The sequence below is a fragment of the Triturus cristatus genome, chromosome 11, assembly GCF_964204655.1.
Source record: "Triturus cristatus chromosome 11, aTriCri1.1, whole genome shotgun sequence".
In the NCBI taxonomy this organism is placed as follows: Eukaryota; Metazoa; Chordata; class Amphibia; order Caudata; family Salamandridae; genus Triturus; species Triturus cristatus.
Window position 1 is genome coordinate 497,223,066 of NC_140594.1, and position 26,723 is coordinate 497,249,788.

The following is a 26,723-nucleotide window of genomic DNA, read 5'->3' on the forward strand; positions in this document are numbered from 1 at the left end:
CCCCTATGTTCAGTCATGGCTTGCAAAAGGACGAAGGGCAGCTGATGACACTAGGAGTAAAGCAAGGAAAGAGGAAGACTTGTGCACAAGCAATTTGGACTGTTTGTGGGCTTTTCTAGAAAAATAGATGCTAGCCAATTCCAACTGACAAAACGGGTCATTGCAATGTTTGGAAAAAGTTAGGCTTGACTGTGTTTGGATATTTAATTATTGGTCTAGTTTATATAGGTTATTTATTTGCATTTATAACACTTTGTTGACAGTGTCAGTTTATTTAATATTTTGATATATTTATGTCTCTTCCTTGTTTGGATGTTATATTTATTGTTCTATTTTATATATGTTATTTATTTTGTTTTTATAAGACAATACTTTTTCGTTTTTCCATTTTAGAACATGTATTTATTTGACGGTATTTATCTGCATTTTAGTTTTAGTTATTTTGTCTTTATTTATTATTTGTATGGCACGGTAGTCATTTTGCACTAATAGGTATGACTTGAGACACTGCCCAGCCAGCAATTACCTATTCTTTTGGCTTGTTTACCTATAGGACTTTTTGGGGTCAATTGCATTTTTCTGTGCTTTGTTAAGATACAAATCTTTTAATAAAAAGTAATATTTTGAATAAATGCCTCTTTTCTCATCTCTCTTGTCTGTGTGCTACGGAACTACATTTGGAAACGCCAGTTAAGTTCCATCTTTTTTACTATTCTGAATGTCTAATAAATGCACATATAGCTCCATGCCAGGGAGTAAATTATAGTAACATGCCCAATTGTTAATCATCTTTTTTAATTGTTTCTCTAAAAGTAATTGCTGTAACAGAATATTAACTCTGCTATTTAGAAATCCCAAACCCCTTCGGCCACTGGAAGTGACAAAGTGACTCATTCAAGTGTATTTCATGATTTTATTCCACTTATCTGTTTAGACTAGTGTTTTGACAACATTTTGGTTTATTTTGTCACATAAGCTATGTAAAAGTTGCATCTTTTTGAACTCTTAGACTCACTCAGTCACTGCATAGACTCGCTATTAAAAAGGGCATACCCTACCCCAGTATTGTCCTTTCCCCAAATCAGCACATAGAGCACTGGAATTGTCCCTTTTCAATGAATTAGTGATCTCAGCTAATTTATTCCAAACTTGTGCTTTAAACGCACTTTTGATTGAATCTTTTTCAAAATTTTCACAGGGCAGGGAAACCTCCTATCTAAACCTTACTATGAGGAAGGCTCCCTTTCTGAAATTCATCTGTCTTTTCGCAGTGCCAGTTGATGATGTGGGTGGAGCTAATAGAGGAAATGGGTGGAGCCAATGGAGGAAGTGGGTGGAGCCAGATAAAAGTAGGTATGGCCTCCAACATAGATTTGAGCACCTGCACTTCATATTTTACAAATTAAGCACTGCATGATCCGGTCTTTCTGCTGGATCAATATCGGAGCAGGGGGCGGGTCCCTGCGGGAGGCCGACCTTTCCTTTTCCCCCCACAGGTCAGATCATCTTCGTCAAAAACAGGTCACGCCATCTTCATTAGAAGTGGCGCCAAGAGCAGACACTGAATTATACGGCACCCAACGCGGCGCCAATCCCGCCACGGACTCGAAAGAGTTGTGTTGCGCCTAGTAACCACTGTCCTAAAACAGTAAGCCACGCGGCGCCAAGAGCAGTCAGTGCATTAAATCCAGTAGCCACTATAATGCAGAGACCAACCACCATGTTCAAATGGTACACAATTCGGCAGCAGTGCCCCAGGCTCAACACGGTGCCTCCAATATAGCGCCAAGAGCAACAACTAGTTTACAACCGCAAATACGTAGTCACTGTATAAAAAAACCCACTATCTTCATTAGCTAAAAAGGATCAAATACTGTGCCAAGGGTAGTCGTATTTAACACCGACCAAACGCAGCCATGTATTGGAAACCTGATGGCACCTAGTGTAAGGAAACCGCTCCTAATACAGTTCGTATTAAAATAGCACAATGCAGCGCCTAGACTGGCCACTCAGTACAGAGCTATATGCAGCCTATTTATTATATGAGGGCTCCTTGCAGCTCTGTGGACTGACAGTGAATTAACTTTATTCAAGCAGTCAGCGCTGCCACAGAGAAGAAAACGTTACCACACAACAAAGAGATGCGTCCTCTGTTCGATACCAGTGTTTGCCGGACAGCCTTGTAATACCACCAGCCCCCCCCCTCAAGATAATCCTTACTTTAACGCTTACCTCTCCCACAAGCTGCTCCCCAAAGTTAGGTATCCACAATGTATTCCGACCGGGTCCGGGAGGCTAGCCTTGGGCGAAGATTTCTTCTGAGCCCTGGTGCTCGCCTCGCGGCTACCCAAGAGCGGCTGCTCCTCGCGTCCATTTCTTCTGAGCCCTGGTGCGCGTTGAGGTGGCCTCAAGCACTACACCACAATCCACGAACCCCAGTGCGAATGGCCGCACACACACACGGGTCTTAAGTCTGCAGCCTCCTCCCTTCTTGGATAGCCTCCGAGGCCGTGCGAATGTTTCACTCAAACCCCAGCTGCGGCAAACGAGGACATTTTGTAAATAATGGGGAAAGCGGCACTTTCCGCGGCCCAAACAGCCATTTTCGTTTTGAAGGCAATGACCTCCCACCCCCACATGGAAGGCCTCACCCGCGGCCTCCACACCTCACCCAAGGGCCTGTCCCCACCCCTCACCCCTCCCCGCTGAGGCTGGTGGGGCATGGTGTAGAAATCGCAGGCCCGCATGGTGCAGCGCAGCCCACGTGGAAGCGATTGCATTTTTTTTACTAAAATAAACACAAACAAGCGGACGCCATGACGTATTTGCTCGGCTTTTTCTGCCGAGCCACTTGGACGGCCTCGGCTGCGAAAAGGTTTCTTATCTTTATGGGGCCATGTGTTTTGCAACGAACGCAAAGCAGGCCAGGCCGTCCGAATGGGATGGCTCAGAAAGCCAAGCAAATACGTCACCGACACCTCTTTTCCAATGGCGGGCCACCGTTTAGCATAAACGGTGACGCCAGCCAATGGAAAAGAGGGGCGGGGCTTAATGCCCCTTACAGAAAATACATATTAACATTAAATCTCACCAGCGAGACTGCGCATGCGTGCAGCCTTACGCTAGCGAGACCTAAAAAGCAGCAGCCACTGTCCCCGTCAGGGTCAATAAACAAAATAGTGCTTACCCACTAGATAAAGCAGACTGTGTAACGAGCCAAGTAAAAGGTCCAGTCGTTAGGGAGGTAACATATGCAGATAAGGCAGTACCAAGGAGGGACTAACATTTGCTGGACCATTGTTGTGATTTTCCAAAGGTAAATGGTAAGAGTATTCCCATATTGTCATATGCAGATGACACTGTTCTAATGACCCTTACTGGAAATAGCATGCAGACATGCTTAGATGCTTTTAACACCTTCATGTTGGACCTTGACCTAAAGGTTAATTTCGCAAAATCTTTTGCTATGGTCTGTGGCCCAAAAGGGTCAAAATCTAGGAAACTTATGGTAATTGACTTTACCATTGAAAAGGTGGATAATTTTAACTACCTGGGAAATCTCTTCAACAGTAAACTAAGTTGGGCTCCATTAATGAAAACTCGAGTCCAGAGTACTACACGCGCTATAGAAGGTCTTTTCCGTTTTTGTGGCAAGTTGGGTCAAAAACCTGTTGCGCATCTCTAAACCCTATATACATCTAAATGTTTATCTGTGGCCACTTATGGGGCAGGAGTATGGGGGACTGAGAATCCTTCAGTCATACAGGTGATGGAAAACAAATTTTTAAAACGGGTTTTATTGATTCCATCGGGTTCATCAAACATCTTCTGCCACAATGAAATGGGAATGACCAAAGTGACTGATATTATCCGTCTGTCGCCTTTATTACTTTGGTGCAAAATATGGCTATCGGACAACCTCCAACTCTCTAGAGAAATTCTTTTAGATTGTATGAGCCTGGATAATGTAAAACAGATTCCCTGGTTGTCATATGTTAGTGACATGTTGCATAAGATATGTTTGGGCCATGTTTATGAAAATCCTGAAAATATTCAGGGAAACATGAAAGCCCAAATTAAAGCATGTTACTGGAAATTCTTAGATATACCTAGCTTGGGAGGCCCAACAAGTTGTGTATCTAAGGTTCAGCATCAGTTTTATTTAACTTTCTCGACAAATGTCCAATGGCGGTTTTATCTTACAAGGTTTAGGCTAAATACACTCCACTTCCTTCTTGCCTTCCCTAAACAAGGGGGTTGGTGTGAGAGGCTACCCCCCTGTCCCTGCAACAATAGTGTTAGACAAAGTACTATACATGTTGTCCTTTTTTGTACTTTATACCAAGAACCCAGGATTAGATTTATTAAGCCTATCCTGAAGGGGCGACAACCATGTACTTATAATGAAGGCTATGATTACTTGCTGTCACTATCTTCTGTTGAAGTTTGTTGTGCTATGTTGAACTTCATACGAGCATCGCTCCGGATTAGGAAGCGTTATGGATAACCTAGCCTAGACTTGTAATCTCCCATTGGATTTTTTGTACTTATGCTGTATGATGGTCTCTTAACCAAAAATTTTGTATTACAAATGGCTCATTTTAAATTATGTATTTTATGTCTATTTTGTGCTTTTATGATTCTCTGTATGAATCGAATAAAGATATATTGACTGACTTGACTGACTAACAAGCCGAATAATGAATTGGAAGCCTACGTTTACGAAGGACAATGGCACAAGCCAATAAAAAATATGGGTGGAGAGTCCAGTGCATACGCTACTACAGCATGCCTCGCAAAGCGAGCAGCGCCTGCGCCTCAATCTAAAAAACTAATTATCTGAAATAGGACGAGCCGAACTGCTTGTACCATAATGCAATTTGAAAACAAGTCTGGGTTGGCAACTAATAACAGTTATAATTGCTCTTGCTTTTGTATAGCGCTTCAAACTGCACTTCTGATATTTCTAAAAGCTATAAATGACAGGTAAGCGTAGCATCTGGGTTCTTGGAGCCGATCCAATATCAAATGTTAAGTTGTTTGTACTTATATGGTGTTTACATCCATGATAATGGCATCGCTGCGCTTACTCCACAGACCCAAGCTGGATCAGACGTAAGCCGCTTTGCAGCCGCACCTTTCACCTTTGCATTCTGGTACTTGCAGTCCTGTATTTTAATGGACACAACGACAAGCACCAGAATGCAAGTAGAGCTAGATTATCAACTAATGTCGGACACCGGGCAACGTGAGACTCAGGAGGAGTTTACATTATGTTTAATATATTTGGTTTAATGAGATGTTGGGTTTGCTGCTGTGCATTGTTTGTTACACCGCTAATAGCTGCAGGTGGCTTGGAGCCCGTGGATACCATCAAGGCACTCCGTAGTTTGCAACAGCGTGTGGCCTGGTGTGACATCACTACCAGTTCCGCGCTGAGAGTCATTTGGTTTCAAGTGGTTAAAAGGCGGCAGAAATATGAAAAGTGGTTTTACTTTAAAAAATGTGTAAATTTTGCGCTCATGCTTATCGTTGATTCGTTCTTTCCTTTGCCTTCCCTGTTCCGCATTTTGCCAGTCCATTTGGAGTGCCCAGAGAGTAAACGGTCTTTACTGCATACAGTAGGTGTTAACAGCATCACATTAGAGCTTTCATATGCACACAAACCAAAGATTTTTTTTATTGCAGATATCACAGCGAGCGTTTTCGACCCTTGGTCGTGCTGCAGTGTAACCAAGGATTCGGTCCGGTCCCTAAGTAGTGGTGTGAATATATCTAGAGGCAATACAAATCTGTGAAGCAGTTATTTCCAAGTATATTTTGGCATCTTCCCACGCAAGTTAGAAATTGCTTGCAGATTTTGTAGCCCTTCCAGGAAACCGAATTGGAAGCCGTCGCTGCAGTTAGAGGGCACCTCAACTCATTTTTGGGACAGAGGCTTCTTTTCATCCTCAGGCTTTGATATAGAGTGAAATGCAGAAAACTGAGAAACAAGCAATTAGAGAATGATGCGAAAAGAGTCACAGGAGAGAAAGCAGTGGTGAAAAAGCACCAACAATCGCGAGATAAACAGACAGGAAGTGTATGGAGGTGGCAGAAATACACATGATGTGGAAGCAAAACTAGGCAGCCTTGGTATTCAGCAACCCTGCCTTTCGGGAAGTAGCTCCAAAGAAACAATTCTCACCGCCTGTAATAATAATAGATGTTATAATATTATTAACAAACGTAAGAAATAATCCCATCAGAAAGGAAGGAGGCACGACAGAGGCCAGAGAAAGGGGCTTATTGTGGCTGCTGAAAATATAGACGGCCCCCACTACCGACAATGATAGATGGCACCATGATAAAGGCTCAGCTGAGGGACACTGGGCCGGACACCGAGCACCTCAACAGAGAGTGACTCCACTGAATCACCATGTGACACGATTGTGTCAGTGGCAGTCATGGGTGAGATCCGTGGGGCAACAATGCAATGGGGCACTTAACTGAGGTACAAGAGGGTGCGTAGTCCCTTGTAGCAGGACGCAGAGAGAAAGTGCATGGGGTGGAGAGAGCAGGAGACCAACACTTTGTTATCAAGACTCACAAAGGGGGTGTAGCTCAGGAGAGGAATGTGTGCAAGAGAGAGAGAACGACTCACAACCTACATATATCACTTAGGCGGCATACAAATTCTGGATAATTATACTTACATACAAGATCAGTTTAATTTTGGTAATTAGCTTGGAATTAACTTGATAAACTGTGAAAAACATTTTCGTTTTCACTTCCGTAATTTTTATGTTATCCACAGCTTTCTAAAAACACATTTCTGAATATTTTTCCATATTTAGAGACAATTCAACAGCCTCACAGAATAGATGGCACCTCTCAAAATAAGTTACAAAAAAAAAAAAAAGGGAGACAGAGCGCGTTGTCCCTGAAGCGGGTGCTGGAGCAGAGTTTTCTGTTGAAAATTTATCGGGTTTTGAAGCTCCAGTTTGTCTATATGTTGTGAATTAAAATTATTAATTATAATCTCTAATTATTTGTTTTGTGTGAAATTCTGATTAACCAATACGAACTAACAGGAGAAAACTACACGTGGGAATGCATTCATGTTGCTTAATAATAATGTGCAGGTTTTATTAAATGGATATTGCTAAGTGTTGTTTGTTTTAAAGTACAAAACGCTTTTGAAATAACGTGTACTAATGCTTTTCTGTGTTGCAAAGGCTAGATAATTACATACACATAAGGGTATTAGTGGGGTTAACACTTTTTTGTCTCTTTTAATTAAGATGGTCTGTTTTGGCCTATTGAAAAATGGCTGCCGTTTAAAGCCTGCGTTCGAATAATCGAGTTTTGATGAGAAGGCCTTGCTGAACCTGGTCGAGAGTCATCTGACCACAGTCTTCGCCTGGTTTTCCGTGAGGACAGCAGTTCTGGGTGAGAGTCCAAGTGTCCTTGGAGGACAAGGGAGCCACAATGAACTTTGTGATCACAATGCTGGTTCCGAGGAAATGTGAACGTAAAAAGAAACATTTGCAAACTCGAGTTTCCTTCTTCCGTCTTTTTATTTTTGTGATTTTTCTGAGCGGAGATTTTTCCAAATGTAGCGATGCTACATCCTTTCCTGCTCGCTCTGCTCAGCGGTTCAGCGGATATCTAAAACATTTTATGTTGCTTTCTTTTGTTAAATTTTCTATAAGTATTGTTAGCCTAGAGAGGGTCTGTGGCCACTTCTTCCCAAACTTGCGTTGGTGAGGATCGATGCTGTGAGGACGGCGACTTGAGAGACTTCTATCGAGAGACCTGTCCTGACCCATTTATGACATTTAGCTAGAATAGGTAACTATGAGAATAATGATTTTGCTTTTGAATTGATTTCCTTTGAACTAATTTTAGATAAATTATCATTATTTTAAATACAGTGTTGGTGGTTATTTCTTGTCAATTATTGAGTACTCTATTTTGATTATTGTTGTTTAGATTGTTGTTTAAATCATGACTCAAGACAGTGTCAATTTGGTCTTATCGACCTTGGTGCAGATGCAGGGTGTTTAGAAGGTTTTCTTTCCACAGGTTCAGTGACAATAGAGTAATTGAGCGTATGTTAGTGAAATGGGCCCAAGTGTATGGTGAGTGTATGTGCGTGTAACTGTGAATTTACTCTATCCGTGGAAGTAGGGAGAATTTATATGCCCTGATCTGGATCAATTTCCTGGTAGCAGAATTTGATGGTTTTGATTATTGTCTTGATCTGATTAGATTGCTTGTACATTGGCTTTTGATTTATTGATTATTGATTGATGTTGGTATATGTACTAATACTATATGTTGGAGTCGTCGTGTTGAGTTTTATGTAGTGCTTCTGGAACTTGGGAGCTGGTAGCAGTTCCGTAGTAGGGCAGAGGGAAGTATATACTGCTCTCGGGAAAGACGGGATTGTTGGTCCTGTATGTATGCAGGAAAAACGTGTGACAATTGGAGTTGCGCGTCACATTGTCTGGGTTCGGAATCAGTGACATCGTCGTGTGTTACTATTAGGGATATATTTCTGGTATAAAAGGAGTGTGTATGGTAGCGAAGGTTATCTATGAAACTCTGGTCTTAAGTCCCAGGGATCCGTAAGGTTCACCGTTAAAGCTTATCGCGGGAGAAGTAATAGGTATTCTCTGAGCTTGTCTGAAGGACTGGGCAGAAGTAAACACTGCTTGGTTAACGTGTGTTATAATTCTGTAGTAGGGCAGATTGTTCGCTGTTCTCGGGAAGGCAGGATTCTGTGTGTATGTACTACATTTTCTTGTATGAATGTGCGTGAATGTATGAGCATTTAGTTGATTGTAAAACTCTTTGGAGCAGTCCTAGAGGAAACAATTAATGAATGCATGTTAGAAGGGCAGAGTAGAGGGATGTGCTACTGTGTCAACGAGAGTATTAATTCCGTACTGAAACAGAAGTGAGTGAAAGACGGGATTCTTGTGAAATAGATTTTCTTTACTATTCTATGGTTAGCGAAACAGACAATGGAGATGTTTATATGTTGTAACTAATAGATTTTGTAGAATTTGACACGAAGTCTACTGAGAAGTTTTGTAAAGGAGGGGTAGACGAGTGACAGGAGACAGGAGTAGGAGCGACTGCAGCGACTGCTGACGTCATATAGACCGTGCTCTGATTGGATATGGGATAAAATATCGTATTGTACAGTTGTATTACGGAAGGGATTAGAAAGTTTTGGTAAACGCTAAAATGTATTACCAAGAAGAGAAAAAGAAAAAATCTTTGTTCGGGAAAATAAAGAGATGGTTTGACAAGGATAAAGATGTTAAAACAAGAGAAGGTGAATTGTTACCTCCAACGAAAACGCCTGCATCCTTCATGGCTGCGAGATATGGGTATCATACCTGTATATGGTTGGAGAATTGGGTTAGGTATACTAAGGAAGATGGTGTCCTAGCATTCCCAGAACATGGTTCCTTTAATCTGGCCGTGTTGAGAAATTTACGGGAAAAGATGTTGTGTCTTGACCCAAGACCAAGGCCGACACAGTTTGAGGCTTTAGTGGAATGGGAAGAGGAAATACATGAGAGAGAAAAACAGAGGTCTGGAGGAAACTACAGATACATGTTTGGAAGGAAACATGATCGTGAAACTCATCATGATCGAATGAAGAGATGGCGAGATGCTAGTATGTCAGATGGGTTATATCCCATGAGAACAGTTGATGAGAGGGAAGAAAGGAAGGGTGCGGGAAGGGTTCCTGAGGCAGAAGTGAAAAGATATGGAATTAATGAATATGAGGATGAGGTCTTGAATGACATGATTTACAAGAGACCACCTCCATATAGACCAGAACCAGAAGAGAGCACACCAGTTGTTTCTCCGATAAGAGATACATTGCGTATCATTGAGACAGAAATTGTGACACCTGAGTTAAGAAGTGGTAATCCTTTCAGGGAAAAAGAGAGAGAGAAAAGATGTGGTGATGAGAATACGAGAGAATTAGTCAGGACTACATCTGAACTGACTGAAAAGATTAGAGAGCTGACAAAGAATCTAGAAGCTGTTACGGTGCCTGTAACAATAGGTCCAGTTATGCCTATTTTTGATAAGCAGAGGACGAGTGAGAATGGTTTGGTGGTTCCATATGTTGGGAATAAGATAACAAGTTTGGCTGGTCCCTCAGGAGATTCAGGAAGAAGGACAGAAAGTAGTGATCTGAGACATTCCAGACAGGACACATGTAATGAAGGATTGGAGGTACAGTCTAATTCGAGATTGGATGATGCTAGTGATGCTGGTTGTTCAGGGATGCCAATTTTAGAACCACAGAAGAAAGTGGTTCCAGTGAGAAAATCTACTGAAATAACAGCTGAAGATTTGAATGAATGGATGAAAGTTCTTTAAAAGAGGGATAAAGATTCACAGGCAATTGATGTGGCCAAGTTACGTGTAGAATTAGAGGAGCTTGTTGCAGGGACAATTCCTACAGAAATTCTAAAAAATCATCATGATGGAGAATTGTTATTCATGTGCTAAAACATCACCTGGAGAGCAAAAAATACACATGACAGGTTAAGAGCAATAGCGAATGAACAGGGAGTAGACATTGATAAGGTGAAAGCCTTGCAGAAGTCTTACAGGATGGATTTTACGGACAAGGATATTGAGAATCTGAATGGTGCTGGTAGAACAGGACAGATTAAGGAAATGGTTGCTTTATTGCGAAAGTGGGGTGATGTAGAAAAGTGGAAGGATAGGTGGTATAAGAAAAGGGAAGAATCAGTAGAAAGGACTTATTCAGCATTTCCTGTGAGAGAAAAAGAGAAAACAGTGGATGCTTATCCTATGAGAGAAATACCTGGAGGAGGATATGTACATGTTCCATGGACCAGACAGGATATTTGATCATTTACGAATGATTTCCCTCGACTGAGAGAAAAGCCCGTCGAGTGGTATAGGCAGGTAGATAGGTTTGTGAAGTTGTCAAAAGTGCTGTGGATTGACCTGAATAGTCTGTTTGATATAATTGTTCCAGCAGACTTGTGGGCTGAGTGTAAAATAGTTGTAAGTTGGCCTACTGAGGAATATCCAAGAGATCAGAGAACAGGAGCACCAGATCCAGAGGTAATGAGGAAGTATGATCAGGTGATTGTATACCTGAAAAGTAAAGTTCCTCCCAAAGAAACAGACTGGGTTAAGATAGATCGAACACATCAGGAAGCAAAAGAATCAGTTCATGCTTTTTACGAGAGGCTGATACTGGCTTTTAAACAATTCAGTGGAGATGAACACCTGGGTGACAAGGATTTGAGTCATTTTGTATACAGATTTGTATATGGCCTGAGACCTGAGATTAGTGAGAGAATTCGTGAGCATACAGTGGACTGGCAGAGTAAGAAAATAGATGAGATTCTGAGACATGCAAAATACTTCAGTGATGAAATTGAAGCAAAACAGAGAAAGCTGAAAGAAAAGGCAATGTTGGCACAAGTGAAAGTTGCGGAAAGACAAGAAGCACAGTTGGTAGAACAGGCAAATAATACAGGGAATAGGCCCAGATATGCAGGGAAAGGAAAGGGGAATCTTGAGGAAGCTAAAAAAAAGTTCCCATGTCACAACTGTGGCCAACTGGGACATTGGAGATCTGAATGTACCAATCCACCATTAGCGAATAATGAGAGTAAACCCTTAAATCAACAGGTGCAGAACGAGGGGAATAATCAACAGCAGCAACAACAGAAGGTTGTGAGACAGCAGAGCCAAGAGCCAAAACCGCCCTTGCCGCAGAATAGAGGGTCACAAAAATACAATCAGGATTCGGGATTCTACAATGATGAGCAGGTAAACAAACCAAGGCGTTCTAACCAGGTACAACAGTACTTGTTAAAGAATGAAGGGAGTGAGTCTGAAGGTGACTATTGACGGTGCCGAGGAGAGGAGGAAGAGTGCATACTTGGTGCAACTCTGGAAATAGACCAGGCAGGACCATTTGTAGATGGGAAAATAAATGAAGAAAGTGTTACTTTTTTAGTAGACACAGGTGCGACTAGATCAACTGTCAGGTCAGCAGATATTAGAAATCTTCCTCTCTCGGATGAAGCAATCCAAGTAGTTGGTGTAGCCAATACACAAATCAAGACACGTCTTAGTGAACCAGTAAGGGTACAAATAGGGAAATTTTCAGACATGCACAGATTCGTAGTCTGTGACACTAGCCCAGTAAACTTGTTAGGCAGGGACCTGTTATGTAAAATGAACTGTACAATTTTTTGTACGCCGGATGGAATAGCTTTTGAAACACCAGATGAGGATGTTTTGTACCGAATGACTCTAGAAAATAGAGAGAGTGAGATGGTTGGTGCATATGCTGTGTTTGATCCGGAGGATTTGCCTCAAGAGCTGAGAGACACAGTGAAAAGAACAGTTTGGGATTTTACTGGAGAGGATGTGGGATTGATGAATAATGTAGATCCTGTGAAAATTTCAGTGAAAGAGGGAATTACTTATCCTAACATTCCTCAGTACAAAATGACACCAGAAATAATTGAAGGAATAACTCCTATTATTGAGAAAATGATTCAGCAAGGAGTTTTGAGAGAACTACTGAGTAGCCCGTGTAACTCACTGATAATGGGGCTAAAGAAGCCTAATGGGAAGTTCAGGATTGTACAAGATTTGAGAAAAGTTAACAAAATTGTGGTGGCATGTTGTCCTATTGTGCCAAATCCGTCAGTGATTTTGTATCAGATTCCACATGATGCTGAGTGGTACACAGTGATTGATTTGTGTCATGCTTTCTTTTCAATTCCGTTACATCATGACAGCCAGCCGATTTTTGCATTTAGGTTTGGCCAGCGTATTTTAGCATGGTGTCGAATTCCACAGGGGTACACAGAGAGTCCTTCGATATTCAATCAGTTATTGAAAAAATCATTGGAGAGTTTGATCATGCCTGAAAACTCAGTACTAGTGCAGTATATTGATGACCTACTTGTGGCATCAAAGACACGTGAAGCTTGTGAAGTAGATACCATAGCTTTACTGAATCATCTGGCAGATGGAGGGTTAAAGGTATCTCCAGCTAAATTGCAATTTTGCAAAAAAGAGGTGCATTATCTTGGACACAATATTGAAAAAGGACTGAGAAAGGTGACTGATGACAGGATTAAAATCATCAGGGGAATGAAGGCCCCAACGACCCAGAGGGAAGTGAGAATGTTCCTGGGGATGGTGGGTTATTGTCGTCAGTGGATTAGTAACTTTTCTCTGATAGCAAGACCATTGATTAAGCTGACAAAGAGTGAGGTGAAAGACCCATTGGAACTAGATGGAGAACAGATGGCAGCATTTGAGGAATTAAAGAACAGAATGTGTGAAGCCCCTGCTTTGGGTATGCCAGACTATGGAAAAGAGTTTGAGTTGTACTGCAGTGAGAGGAATGGATGTGCACTTTCAGTGTTAATCCAGAAGCATGGACTACTGAGAAGGCCTATCGCGTACTTCTCATCGACACTTGACCCTGTAGCTGTAGGTTTACCAGGTTGTTTGAAATCTGTAGCTGCGACATGCAGAAGTCTGGAACAGAGTGAGGGAATCATAATGGGATATCCTGTAAGGGTATTCGTACCTCATAATGTGGCAATTCTTTTGACGAGAAGCAGAACTCAGTACATGTCACATAGTCGGCTGACTAAATATGAGAAAGTCATTCTGGGAGCATCAAATGTGACTCTTGAGAGATGTGTGAATGTGAATCCAGCGACATTGTTGCCGGATAGTGAAAATGTGGGTGTGAAGACAGAAGATGATCACAATTGTTTGGATGTGCTGGATTACTGCACAAAACCGAGACCAGACATAAGGGATCTTCCATTACTTGAGAGTGATCATGTGCTGTTTGTGGATGGATCATGTCTGAGGAATGATGAGGGTGTGCTGAATGCGGCATATGCAGTGTGCAAGGTTTCAGAAGTGATGGAAGCTTCACCATTAAAAGGAGTGAAATCTGCACAAGTTGCTGAATTGGTGGCATTGACAAAAGCTTGTGAAATTGGGAAAGATCTGAGAGTGACTGTGATGACTGATAGTCAGTATGGATTTGGAGTTGTGCATGATTTTGGCCAGCTTTGGCTGCAGAGAGGTTTCTTGACGTCGAGTGGGACTCCAATAAAGAATGCTGAAGTGATTGGAAAATTACTTGAGGCGATACAGCTGCCTAAAGAATTAGCAGTTGTGAAATGTGCTGCTCATGGACAAGGAGATGATTTTGTAACACTTGGAAACAGATTTGCCAATGACATTGCTCAGTATTGTGCGAAAAATAATCAATCGATTAACAGGGAACGAGAAGGGGAAATGTCTTTTTGTTCTGTGATGTTTACTAATGTCCTAAAAACGTGGGATGAGGTGAAACAGTTGCAGGATGAGGCAGGAAAGGAAGAAAAGAAAGACTGGATCAAGGCAGGTTGTGCCCCAAGAGAAACAGACCATGTTTGGGTCTATAAAGATGGTAGACCAGTCATGCCTAATTCCATGTTGTCGACAATGGCAAGGATGTATCATGGCCAGGGACATTTGGGAAGGGATGCGATGATCAGGTCTTTTAAACAGACTTGGTACAATGCAGAGTTCAGGACGATTGCAGAGAGCATCTGTCAAAGATGTTTGATTTGCCAGCAATTTAACGCTGGGAAAAAGACAGTGGTGAGTCTGGGAACGATAGGCAGAGAAGGTGGTCCTTTCACGAGAATGCAGATTGATTTCATTGAAATGCCCCAAGTGAACAGATTGAGGTATGTTCTAGTGGTAGTCTGCTTGTTCTCAAGATGGGTGGAGGCCTATCCGACTAGGAGAAATGATGGAATAACAGTGGCAAAGTTACTGTTAAGAGAGTTAATTCCTAGGTACGGGTTTCCAGTAACAATTGAGTCTGATAGAGGTGGACACTTCTATAATGAGCTCATGAGTTTGATTTGTGAAGCATTGAGCATACAGCAGAAGCTACATTGTGCATACAGACCAGAAGCTTCTGGTGTGGTTGAGCAGATAAATGGCACAATCAAGAACAGAATTGGTAAGATGTGTTTAGCCACTGGAATGAAATGGCCTGATGTCTTGCCTCTAGTGCTAATGACTATTAGATCTACTCCAGATAGAACTACTGGTTTGAGTCCACACGAGATTTTGATGGGACGTGCAATGCGTCATGCATTTGTACCTGTCAATAAGTTGATGACAATAACTGATGATATGATTTTGGATTACTGTAAGGGCCTGGCTGACGCAGTTCATTCTGTGTTTCACCAGGTTGGAGAAGACGCTACCACACTTGAGAAGAAGCAAGCTCATGATCTGAATCCAGGGGACTGGGTGAGGATTAAAGTGCACAGAAGAAGAAATTGCTTGGTTCCAAGGTGGGGAAGGCCAAGACAAGTCATTCTGACTACGACAACTGCAGTGAAGTGTGCTGGTGTGAAAAACTGGGTACATGCAAGTCATACTCTGAGAGTTCCAAACCCAAAAGATGGGACTGGTAAGGAGTATTTTGAAGAATCAGATTCCAGTGATGATGAAGAAATAGACCCAGTGAGAAGGAATCAGAGTTTTGAAAGAGCTGAAGGAGAAAGAGAGTCAGGTGATTCTTTCTTTCCAGGAGAAAGCTCAGGAGAAACATTGAAAATTTCGAAAGGGAAATCAGATTCTGTGAGAGAGCCTGAAGTTCCAAAAAGCAGTGGAGGGAAAAGAAGAGAAAAGAGCAGTTCCACAGAGACTACTCCTGGATCAGAAGAAGAAGAGGAGGTTGAAGAACCACTTGAGATTATACCTGAAGAAGTAGGGTTAGAAGAAGATAGAGAGGGACAGATTGCGGAAGACCCCCGAGGAGGTGTAGGGAACATTCCTGATAAGCTAGGTGAAGGGACAAGTAGACAGCAAGAAGATTGCGTGTTGGAGACCCGAGGAGGGACAGAAATAGGGAAGTCTCAAACAGTGGTGAAAAAGACTGTGGAGCGAAAGAAAACTGCTGAAGAACAAGAGACATTTGAAACAGAATCGGATGAAAGTGAGAATGAAAAATCAGAGGGTCGAGTTCTGAGGAAGAGAACTTGGATTGGAGAAAGAAATAATAAAGAAACACAACCGAAAAAGATTATAAGAGGAGATCTTTGGCCTAACAACAGAATAAAGAGGCTGAGATACAGACTGATAAGAGCAAATACCTCGAAAGCTGAACAAGTGAATGAGGTATCGAGTCAGAATCCAGCAAAAGGTGAAAAGCGAAAAGAATCAAAAGAACCAGAGGAGATCAAGAGAATAAGAAAACCTAACCAGAAGTATAGGTCGCCGGAATGGACGTACGTGGCACTGTCTGAAGGTGAAGAGGCAGAAAGTCAGGGAAATCCAGAGGAGACCATACGTGAAGTGGTTGAGGAAGATACAGGTGAAATCCTGAAAGTAATCTTGACTGACATTGGAGAAAAGTCGGATACTGAGGATTATGTTGGAGATCTAATACAATTTGATGTCGAAGAAGTTGAAGTGAAGAATGACAAGTATCCAAATTGAGTGAACAGAAGAAATCACTTGGGAGAAAGTGAAAAGAAGAAAGTCTGAAAATTAATTGTTTGAAATAATCCAGAGTTCTAAAAAAATTTCAGTGGTGGAGTAGTAGAGGCTAAGTCAAAAGACAAGGTCAAAGTAGTAAAATGGCTAACATAGAGAATAATCAGAGTAGATGTGCCTTTTTGAAAAGATGGTGTAGAATGTGCTGTTGCTGTACTGGATTATTAATGCTACTATGGGGTGTATTAGCTTTATTAGTTACTTTTAGAGTTACAATAGGTACATTTGAGATGCATACTGAGAATGTGAGTAATGTAGAGAAGAATTCACAGAAAGTAGTTCCAACTAGAATTAGTAATACTTACATACATAAAGATAGGTCAATTAATGATTTTTCTAGTAATGTTTTTTCAAAATTGTTATATGAATATGTGAAGACAATGGAAGTTAGGGATTGCTACGCATGTATGCAGTTGCCTGCATCCGTTTCAGAAGGTGTTACTTATCACCATTTGCCAGCTACGTATGGAATTTCATGTAGTGTATTGAGTAGTGTTTTTTATTTGTTAGGGAAAATAGATCATGTGATGTCTAACAAAGATAACATTTTTGGGCACTTGCCTATGAACAAAAAGCTGAATCCAGCTAAAGAAGCTAACATTTTTGGTGAGATTTTTATTGAAAAAGAAGAATTAACATTAGATTACATTTTTAAGAACAATTTAACTTGCAGTCTGAAAGAAGAGGAGAAGGCTTTCCTAAACATGGTAGAGGAAAGGAGAATGAGCATGCATGAAAAGGCAGGGAAATACAAAGTGAGTGAGACAATTTGGGATATTGAGATGGGAAAAGAATTGAGAAATGGGGCTAGTCCAACTTTAGCTCTAGATGCACCACAGAAGGGTAAGCTGTGCATTACAAGAAGGAAATCCCAATATGATACATACTTTGTTGGGACTAGTGAGTGTCATGATACATACTTCATTGCAACAGGATGGGGTTTCAGAGGTGGAGAAGATCCAGTTTTCCCAGGAGTGTATTATGTTTGTTGGAACAAGGCTTATTACAAGTTGCCTGACCATTGGTATGGCACGTGTTATGTGGGCCTGGTTTTTCTGAAGATTTTTCATATAGATAGAATAGAAGATGTAGAACATATTAATTTACTAACACGTTTTAAGAGAGAAAGTTGGTCTGAAATTGTAGGTGATATCTTTGGAGCTTTAATTCCAGCAGTGGGAATTTCTTTGAATGCATATGGAATTAGGAAACTGTCAACAGTGGTGGATCGCTTATCGACAAATACCGCTGGAGGGTTTGTTTTGGTGAATACGGAATTGATTGCCGTACGTGCCATGTCTATGCAAAATCGACTTGCCCTTGATATTCTATTGGCCAAGGAGGGTGGGGTCTGTGGAATGCTGAAGGTTCAACATTGTTGCACTTACATTCCTGATGAACGCAAAGACCTGAAGGTCTATATCAAAAATATTACTGATTTGCATGAAGAATTAGTACCACTGGAAGCTGAGAGTATTTGGACCAAAATAGCTAATAAAATAGTTGCTGTTAAGAGTTTTATTGCAAAAATAGGTAGTACTATTATAGGTAAGATATTGTTTCCTTTGACTTGTATAATTGTTGCTTTATTGATACTAAGATTGGGTTGTGTGTGTTGTAAAAACAGGGGAGGGAAAAAGAAATTAATTAAAAGAAATATTGAAAAGAGAAATAAGAGGTCAAAAAGAGATCCACAAGAAATAGAATTAGAAGAATTGAGGGAGAGTGTTTACCTGGAAACAAAGAGGGATGATGAAAGGGAGTCTGGTGTCTAGTGTTGTGAAAAAGACATTTCCAATTTCTCCTAAAATGGGACTGAATTTTACTAATTTTTTTTTTTTTTTGGGTTGTTTATTTGGTGATAATATCACCAAAGGGGGGATTGCTGGAGCAGAGTTTTCTGTTGAAAATGTATCGGGTTTTGAAGCTCCAGTTTGTCTATATGTTGTGAATTAAAATTATTAATTATAATCTCTAATTATTTGTTTTGTGTGAAATTCTGATTAACCAATACGAACTAACAGGAGAAAACTACACGTGGGAATGCATTCATGTTGCTTAATAATAATGTGCAGGTTTTATTAAATGGATATTGCTAAGTGTTGTTTGTTTTAAAGTACAAAACGCTTTTGAAATAACGTGTACTAATGCTTTTCTGTGTTGCAAAGGCTAGATAATTACATACACATAAGGGTATTAGTGGGGTTAACACTGTTTAATCACTATGCTGTGGTAACGTTGTTTTTGTCTCTTTTAATTAAGATGGTCTGTTTTGGCCTATTGAAAAATGGCTGCCGTTTAAAGCCTGCGTTCGAATAATCGAGTTTTGATGAGAAGGCCTTGCTGAACCTGGTCGAGAGTCATCTGACCACAGTCTTCGCCTGGTTTTCCGTGAGGACAGCAGTTCTGGGCGAGAGTCCAAGTGTCCTTGGAGGACAAGGGAGCCACAATGAACTTTGTGATCACAATGCTGGTTCCGAGGAAATGTGAACGTAAAAAGAAACATTTGCAAACTCGAGTTTCCTTCTTCCGTCTTTTTATTTTTGTGATTTTTCTGAGCGGAGATTTTTCCAAATGTAGCGATGCTACATCCTTTCCTGCTCGCTCTGCTCAGCGGTTCAGCGGATATCTAAAACATTTTATGTTGCTTTCTTTTGTTAAATTTTCTATAAGTATTGTTAGCCTAGAGAGGGTCTGTGGCCACTTCTTCCCAAACTTGCGTTGGTGAGGATCGATGCTGTGAGGACGGCGACTTGAGAGACTTCTATCGAGAGACCTGTCCTGACCCATTTATGACATTTAGCTAGAATAGGTAACTATGAGAATAATGATTTTGCTTTTGAATTGATTTCCTTTGAACTAATTTTAGATAAATTATCATTATTTTAAATACAGTGTTGGTGGTTATTTCTTGTCAATTATTGAGTACTCTATTTTGATTATTGTTGTTTAGATTGTTGTTTAAATCATGACTCAAGACAGTGTCAATTTGGTCTTATCGACCTTGGTGCAGATGCAGGGTGTTTAGAAGGTTTTCTTTCCACAGGTTCAGTGACAATAGAGTAATTGAGCGTATGTTAGTGAAATGGGCCCAAGTGTATGGTGAGTGTATGTGCGTGTAACTGTGAATTTACTCTATCCGTGGAAGTAGGGAGAATTTATATGCCCTGATCTGGATCACGGGCGCCGTGCTCAGTGCTAATGTTAAAAAAAAAAACCACAGCGTGGTGTCCCTGAAATTGGCGTCGCGCTCCGTGTTAAAGTCAAAACAAAAAAAACTGAGTGTGGTGTCCCTGAAGCGGGCGCCCCCGCTCAGTGTTAAAGTTAAATTAAAAAAAAGAGACAGAGCGCGTGTCCCTGAAGCGGGCGCCCCGTTCAGTGTTAAAGTTAAATTTAATAAAACAGACAGAGCGCGGTGTCCCTGAAGCGGGCATCATGCTAAACATGTAAGTTTAATTAAAAATAAAACTTGAAACTGAGCGCGGTGTTCCTATAGAGGGTGCTGCGCTCAGCAGTGCTGCAAATATTAAAAACATTTGCAATGCCATAGGTCTCGCATTTAAATGCGACACCTATGGCATTGCAAACAATAAAGAAAAGTACATGTTCCGTGAAATAACCAAGTAAAGGGTCCAGTAACTATGGGAGGATACAAAGGACGACATGGTCGTAGTAAGGAGGAACTAAGAAGCCTATTAAAGAATCAAACGCCTGTATTTACGAAGGAAAAAATCACAATCCAATGAAAAATATGGTTGGGGGGGCCCCTCCGTGCTCTACCTACAACAGATCCCGAGAACAGCGCTTGCACGCTGGCTCAGGCTCGACCTAAAAATACTTCGTGATATTGAGAATTCTCAAGAAGATGCTTGGATTTCTACCAGTGTCAGCTCAGAAAAACGTAATTCAAGCTCTGTTCACCAATAGGTTGGACTACTGCAATGCCCTTTATCATGGCCTCTCCCAGTTGCGACTCAGTAGACTTCAACACATTCAAATCTCTGCAGCACGTCTGTTGCTGAGACTTCCTAAACGTGCAACCATTGGAACTGGTTTAAGCAAGCTACACTGGCTCCCTATTATGCAGAGAATTGCTTTTAAAGCTATCTGTTACTGCTATTAGGCATTATCCAATTCTAGCCTGCAATACAGTCAATCTTTGGTCAAACCATAAATCCCAGCTAGGAATTTAAGATCATCTGACACTAGACTAGCCCCTGTTCCTAAATTTTAAAATGTGAGAATTGGAGGTGGCTCCTTTAGTTACCTGGCTCCTGGGATCTGGAACTCCCTGCCTCAAAAATCTCCTTACGGAGCAACCTTCAGGAAACTATTAAAAAACAGTTTTTTTGCCTCAGGCTTTTAATCTTAATTTGCCCACTTGTAGTGCTTTCACTGTGGCGGAATCTTAGCGCTGGGACACTTCAATAAAGTAGCAATGCTCTCTATAAATATGCCTTAATATTATTAAGTGGGGAAATGCTGAATGGTAGGAATATTGTGGATTCTTGCAGATTCCTGAAGTTTCTGTCAAAGAAATGCAAAGAAAATGTGTGATTCCAGGCAAAGCTTGAGGTTTGCAGAGCATTGTGAGAGAGAAAACCTTGTGGGATCCATGCAAGGCACACCACCCTCGAATGCCCTAGTTGTCTAGTTTTAAAAAATGTCTGTGGATGGCTGCCAAGCACCGCCCCAAATCTGGCAGCTACCTCTATTGTTGTTATCTCCACATAGTGCTTTAGGGTCTTTTGTATCAAGGTCTCTTGGCCCACCCACACTAGAATGCTACCATTTTTATCAAAAGACTTGGGGGAATACTGTGTGGTAGGTAATTTCTCGCTCCACACAAATGTGTGTTTTTAGTCAACGTTTGAGGTTTGCAGAGCATTGTGGGTTAGAAAATGGTGTGGAATTCAGACGAAGCACACCATCCTGTACTCCCCCTGAAGTCTAGTTATCAGAACTGTCTGGGTCTGGTAGGCTGAATACCCTATCTACCCCCCCCCCCCAATGAGGGGCAGCAATTCTAACGGGCCAGGGGTGGGGTGGAGCATGGGCTCATGCCAAGGGGGACCTCTTCTGACCAAAACAAACTGCATGAATCCAGTCTCCCATTTGCCCCTGGGGGCAGAAAGGTTGCTTGGTATGTTTTTAGGGTGTGGGTATGGCCATGCCCATGGTGGACAGTCCCTGCCCTATATATCTTTTTTTTTTTAATCCCTGATATCTATCCTCCCGGGGGCAAGTCAGGGGTAATTCCCCCAATTACTCACCTGGGGTCAGAGAGACTCATGCCCCATTTAGTTGGGGTGGGGGCATGGCCATGCACATGGTCGGCAGTCCCCACCTCTATATTTATTGATAAATGTTTTTTCTGGCGTCTAGTGGGTTTTCGGCCCCGAGAGGCAGATAGGGGTAATTACACCCATCTGCCCCCTGAGGGGACAGAAAGGCTGACTCCCAATTTACAGGGGGTGTGGGCATGGCCATGCCCCACCTCTATATTTAAAAGCAAAATCCTTTCCCTGACGTCTAGCGGGCTTTTTGCCCCAGGGGGGTATATCGGGAGTAATTACCCACATCCATCGCCCCGGGGGGGGGGGGGGTGGTCAGAACGAGTTATTCCCATTTAAATGGAGTAGGGGCATTGCTATGCCCCTGTATTTAAAAAAAAACATATATATATTTCCCTGGCTTCTAGTGGGTTTAATGCCCCCAAGGGAGCAGACTGGGGTAATGAATATCCCATTTAAAAGGGACAGGGGCATGGCCATGCCCATGATTTGCAGCCCCCACCTCTATATTTTAAAAGAAAATCCGTTCCCTGGTGTCTAATAGGTTGTCTGCACTCCCCACCCCCAGGGGGATAGATAGGGGGTAAGTAGCTCCATCCACCCTCGGGGGGGGGGGAGCAGAAAGACTGCTGTAGTTAAATTTGGTCAGGGGAACACAAGACCTTGCCTAAGGGCTGCCTCCCCCATCCATGGTGCCTAGTGGGTCTATCCCTGCTTGGTGATCACTTTCCTGTGCGATACCGAAGCAGGGATCCACTGGGAAGAGGTTGCATTGGAAGGGGGATATTCTCCCCTTTCCAACAAAACCTCTCCTACCCCAATCAGTGCTCGGCCTGAGATATTTCCCCGAGCACTGATGCAGTAAAAGTAAAATGAGCCCTTTGGCCCGTTTTGCTTTCACTTCACTGTAATGTCGTCACCGGTCCCTGCACGCTGATCGTCATTACAGTAAAGTTTGGAAACAAATACTCTGAAGCACTTCCCAAGAAGCCTGAGCTTAAAATAAAACAAATGACTTCCTCTGGTGCAATGTACCAGAGGGGCCTTTATTTACCTCCCCAGTGCTAGCCATTCCGACACCCGCACTCGGGAGGTAGTGAGGGTGTCGGCCATTGGCCAACACCCTCACCCAAGGGGTTAACAGAAGCTAATGTGTTATGGAAAGTAATTCTTTACAGCTGTTGTCCAAAGAAGAATGAAGAAGCTACCAAGGAAAGCTGATTGCCACTAAGCAACACCAGGAAAAGTACTGGAATGTATTTTAAGCTTCCACAGTATTCCGTTGAGCACACAAATAAATGGCGCCACTCCACATGCTGCACATAAGCTAACTAAACCACTAGGTTGAACACTGTGACACAATTTATTCGTTGTTTCTACGCTTCCATCTTGCATGCTGAGTTCGGTTTAGTACTTCCTTGTGATATTCTAAACATGACAGCTCTGCCACCATTTATGGACGCTAGAACAAAAGATCACATTTTAATGAACACTGCTGATTTCAAGGGTTAATCAGGAATAAAAGGTCTGCTTATCTGCATTTGCTAGTTTGTTTTTTGTTGCTACTTTTTACTATTTGATTTTCTTTGTTTTATGATCTATCCCAGCCCACTCTATCCCACTCTAATCTACTCCACTTAATCTACCCTTCACTCTATCCCAATCTACCCCACCCCCAATCGACCCCAATCTACCCTACTCCAATATACCCCCACTCCAATCTACCCCATCTACCTCACTCCAATCTACCCTATCCCACTCCAATCTACCCCATTTTATCTTCCCCATCTACCCTACTCCAATCTACCCCACTCAACCTCACACTACCAGTGCTTAATTTGAGCTGGTGGCTTCCGGTGCTCAGCGCCGGCACTTAATTGTCAGCACCAGCACTTATGACGTGCGCCACATGGTGGCACTGTTAGTCTAATTTTGAAATGAGCACAACAACAGTTGTTTTGTAAACAAACATACAATAAAAATTATTAACCTCTTCAATGCCCGTGACGAGCTGGTCTCGTCATGGGCCGCGGTTGCGCTGTGCCCATGACGAGACCAGCTCGTCATAAACCCCGCCCGCTAATGCAACGGCCGGCACAGGGCGGGGAAAGGGGCGGGCACTGAAGGGGTTAATACCTGCTGCCAAAGCCATTTTTATATTCATGGGGGGCCTGGAACAGTCTTAATTTTCACACGAATATAAGTGTGATGATTAGTAGTAGTGTTGGTACTTTCATTGGAAGTGTTGGCAGAGGTATTGGGTGGTGCTAGCTGCAGTGGGCTCCTGACAAGGGCCCTGGCACGTCTTTCTTTACAAATTAAGCACAACACTCTACCACACTCCGATCTATCCCACTCCAACCTATACAAACTCAATCTACCCCACTCCAATCCACCCAACTCCAATCTACCCCACCCCACCCCTATTTACTCCACTCTAATCTTCACCAATCTACCCCATTACAATCAAACCTACCCTAATCAACCTCACACCTATCTTCCCCACTCAGTCTACCCCGATCTCCCCATTGCAGCCTACCCCAATCTACCCCACCCCAAGCTCTCCTAATCTCCCACCTCAATCTATCCCACCTCAATCTACCCCACCCCAATCTAACCCAATCTACCCCACCCCAATCAACCTCACCTCAATTTACACCGCTCCAAACTACCCCTCCCCAATCTACCCCAAACTACCTTACTCCAGTCTACTCCATCCCAATCTACCTCAATCTTCCCCACCCCAATCTATCCCAATGTACCCTACCCCAATCCACCCTAATCTACCCAACCCCAATCTACCCTCATCTACCTCACCCTAATCTAACTCAACCTACCCCATCACAATCTAACCCAAACGACACCACCCTAATGTACCTCAATCTATCCCACACAATCTACCCCTATTTTCCCCACCCTAATCTACACCTATTTACTCCAACGAATGTACCCCATTCCAATCTACCCCACCCAATCTACCACACTCTGATCTACCCCAATCCATTCCACTCCAATCTATTCCACTCCAATCTACCCCACCCCTATCTACTCCATGGTAATCTACTCCAATCTACCTTAATCAGTAAGGGCCTTATTTATGAAGGCCTTGCAACACTTATATACAAGGTGACGCATCTAGGCAGATGCGTCACCTTGTAAAGCTCTGCGCCACATTATGCCTGCGTCAGGTATAATGTATGCTGGGTGGGCGTTCACACATAAAAAAGGGTCGTAGAAGTGCTGCAGTGAAATCTATGAGAGTTCACTGCGACACTTCTAGGAAGCCACTACGCCTGCCTCATGGCAGGCGTAAGGGTGACGCAGTGCCAAAGGCACAGTACTACCCCATGCATTGCTGAAGTTGCGTCATGCCTGCGACACAACTCCAGCAATGCGTGACTTTTGCGTTGACAGATACGTCAGGATTCCTGATGTATCAGTAATTCCTTGCAACATGGAGCGCCGTACATTAAATAAGGTGCATCCATCTTGTCACAAGGAGGGCTCAGTAAAAACGGTTGCATCGTGTTTTATTGTGGAATGTGGCACTTTTCAAAAATGAGGCCCTAAGTTAATTCATCCATAGTTAATTAAAACCATTACATTTACAGAAAGGTATACCAATTATTATCATTATATTGCAACATGATATTGCAGCAGATATACACAGTTGAAGGAATAAAAAATAAGAAATCGATACAGAATGTCGTTTTGATCTGCATCGGAAAATATTTGACGGAATTACAAAACTATCAAATAAATAACTCTACTGTCCATACGCAAAAACAAGACCAAGGCCAATCTCTCAGTGAAACCTTTTTTGTAGTATTTATAAAGTGCGTACGTACAGTACAAAACCTTGCCATATAGTGCATCTAGTTCAATGATTAAAACCATTGTATACACATAAAAGCTAATTCTAACATGTTACCCAAATAATACCAGATAGCCACTCAAGCATTATAGTTGAAAACATCAGTAAGTACACAATATCATAATCAGCTAAAGTGCTATATCCAGTAAGGAGCAAAAGACCACGGTTTACTTAATAAGGTGCATTCATACATACTGTGCAAGACTTCTGTCATAAAGTGGATATATTTGACTGTACAGGTACTAAAATAAATACTGTTCTCTAAAAAGGCTTTCAATTGTTGAGTGGTGTGCAATTTATACTACACTATAAAATGTATGAAACATGGACCAAATCACCAATGTACTAATCTCCGACTGAGAAACAGATTAAAAGTCAGATACTGGATTTTGCCAACTTCTTGGCTGCTATGTTCAGAAATGTTACTATTGAAATGCCAATTGCACAGGAGCTCCCCTCAGTAATGTTATAACAGCAGGTCGACAAGACCTAATTTGCAAAGATCCTAATGTAGGTCGTAGGAGTCTTCTTCTCTGTACTAGCAAGGCTGGCCAAGACATAGCAAGTGGGGCAAATATTTGTTTGGCCACAGTGCTGACATTCTGGAATTGTCCATCGTTGTTTCTAGGAGGGTGTGTGGTCCTTTGTTGCAAACAAGCCAAGTTGAAGTAGCAAGAGGTCATGTTTCTTGTGCCATGAAAATTGCCAGATAAATACGGCTGGGAACCCTAAGCTTCGTACGATGGCAAAATTGCCAAGGCATGGCTTTTACTTGATGCTGCAGCCTTGTCTATGGCAAAGGATGATAATATGGCAGCTTTATTTGTAATGGGTTTAAATGTCCCATAATCCATAGAGGTGTGCCAAGCATCTTCTAGTTGCAGTTTAGCGAATGAGGCCTGTAATACTAAGCACACAGAGTTCCTTATGAAGGCCCACCGTTC

The 26,723-nt window shown here is 42.1% G+C and overlaps 1 protein-coding gene across 4 annotated transcripts in view; it reads right to left on the reverse strand.

Annotated features, from left to right (window-relative positions):
- LOC146784474 (guanylate-binding protein 7-like) overlaps window positions 1-26,723 on the reverse strand; it is a 622,481-nt gene that overhangs the window by 494,327 nt on the left and 101,431 nt on the right. The window lies entirely within an intron of this gene.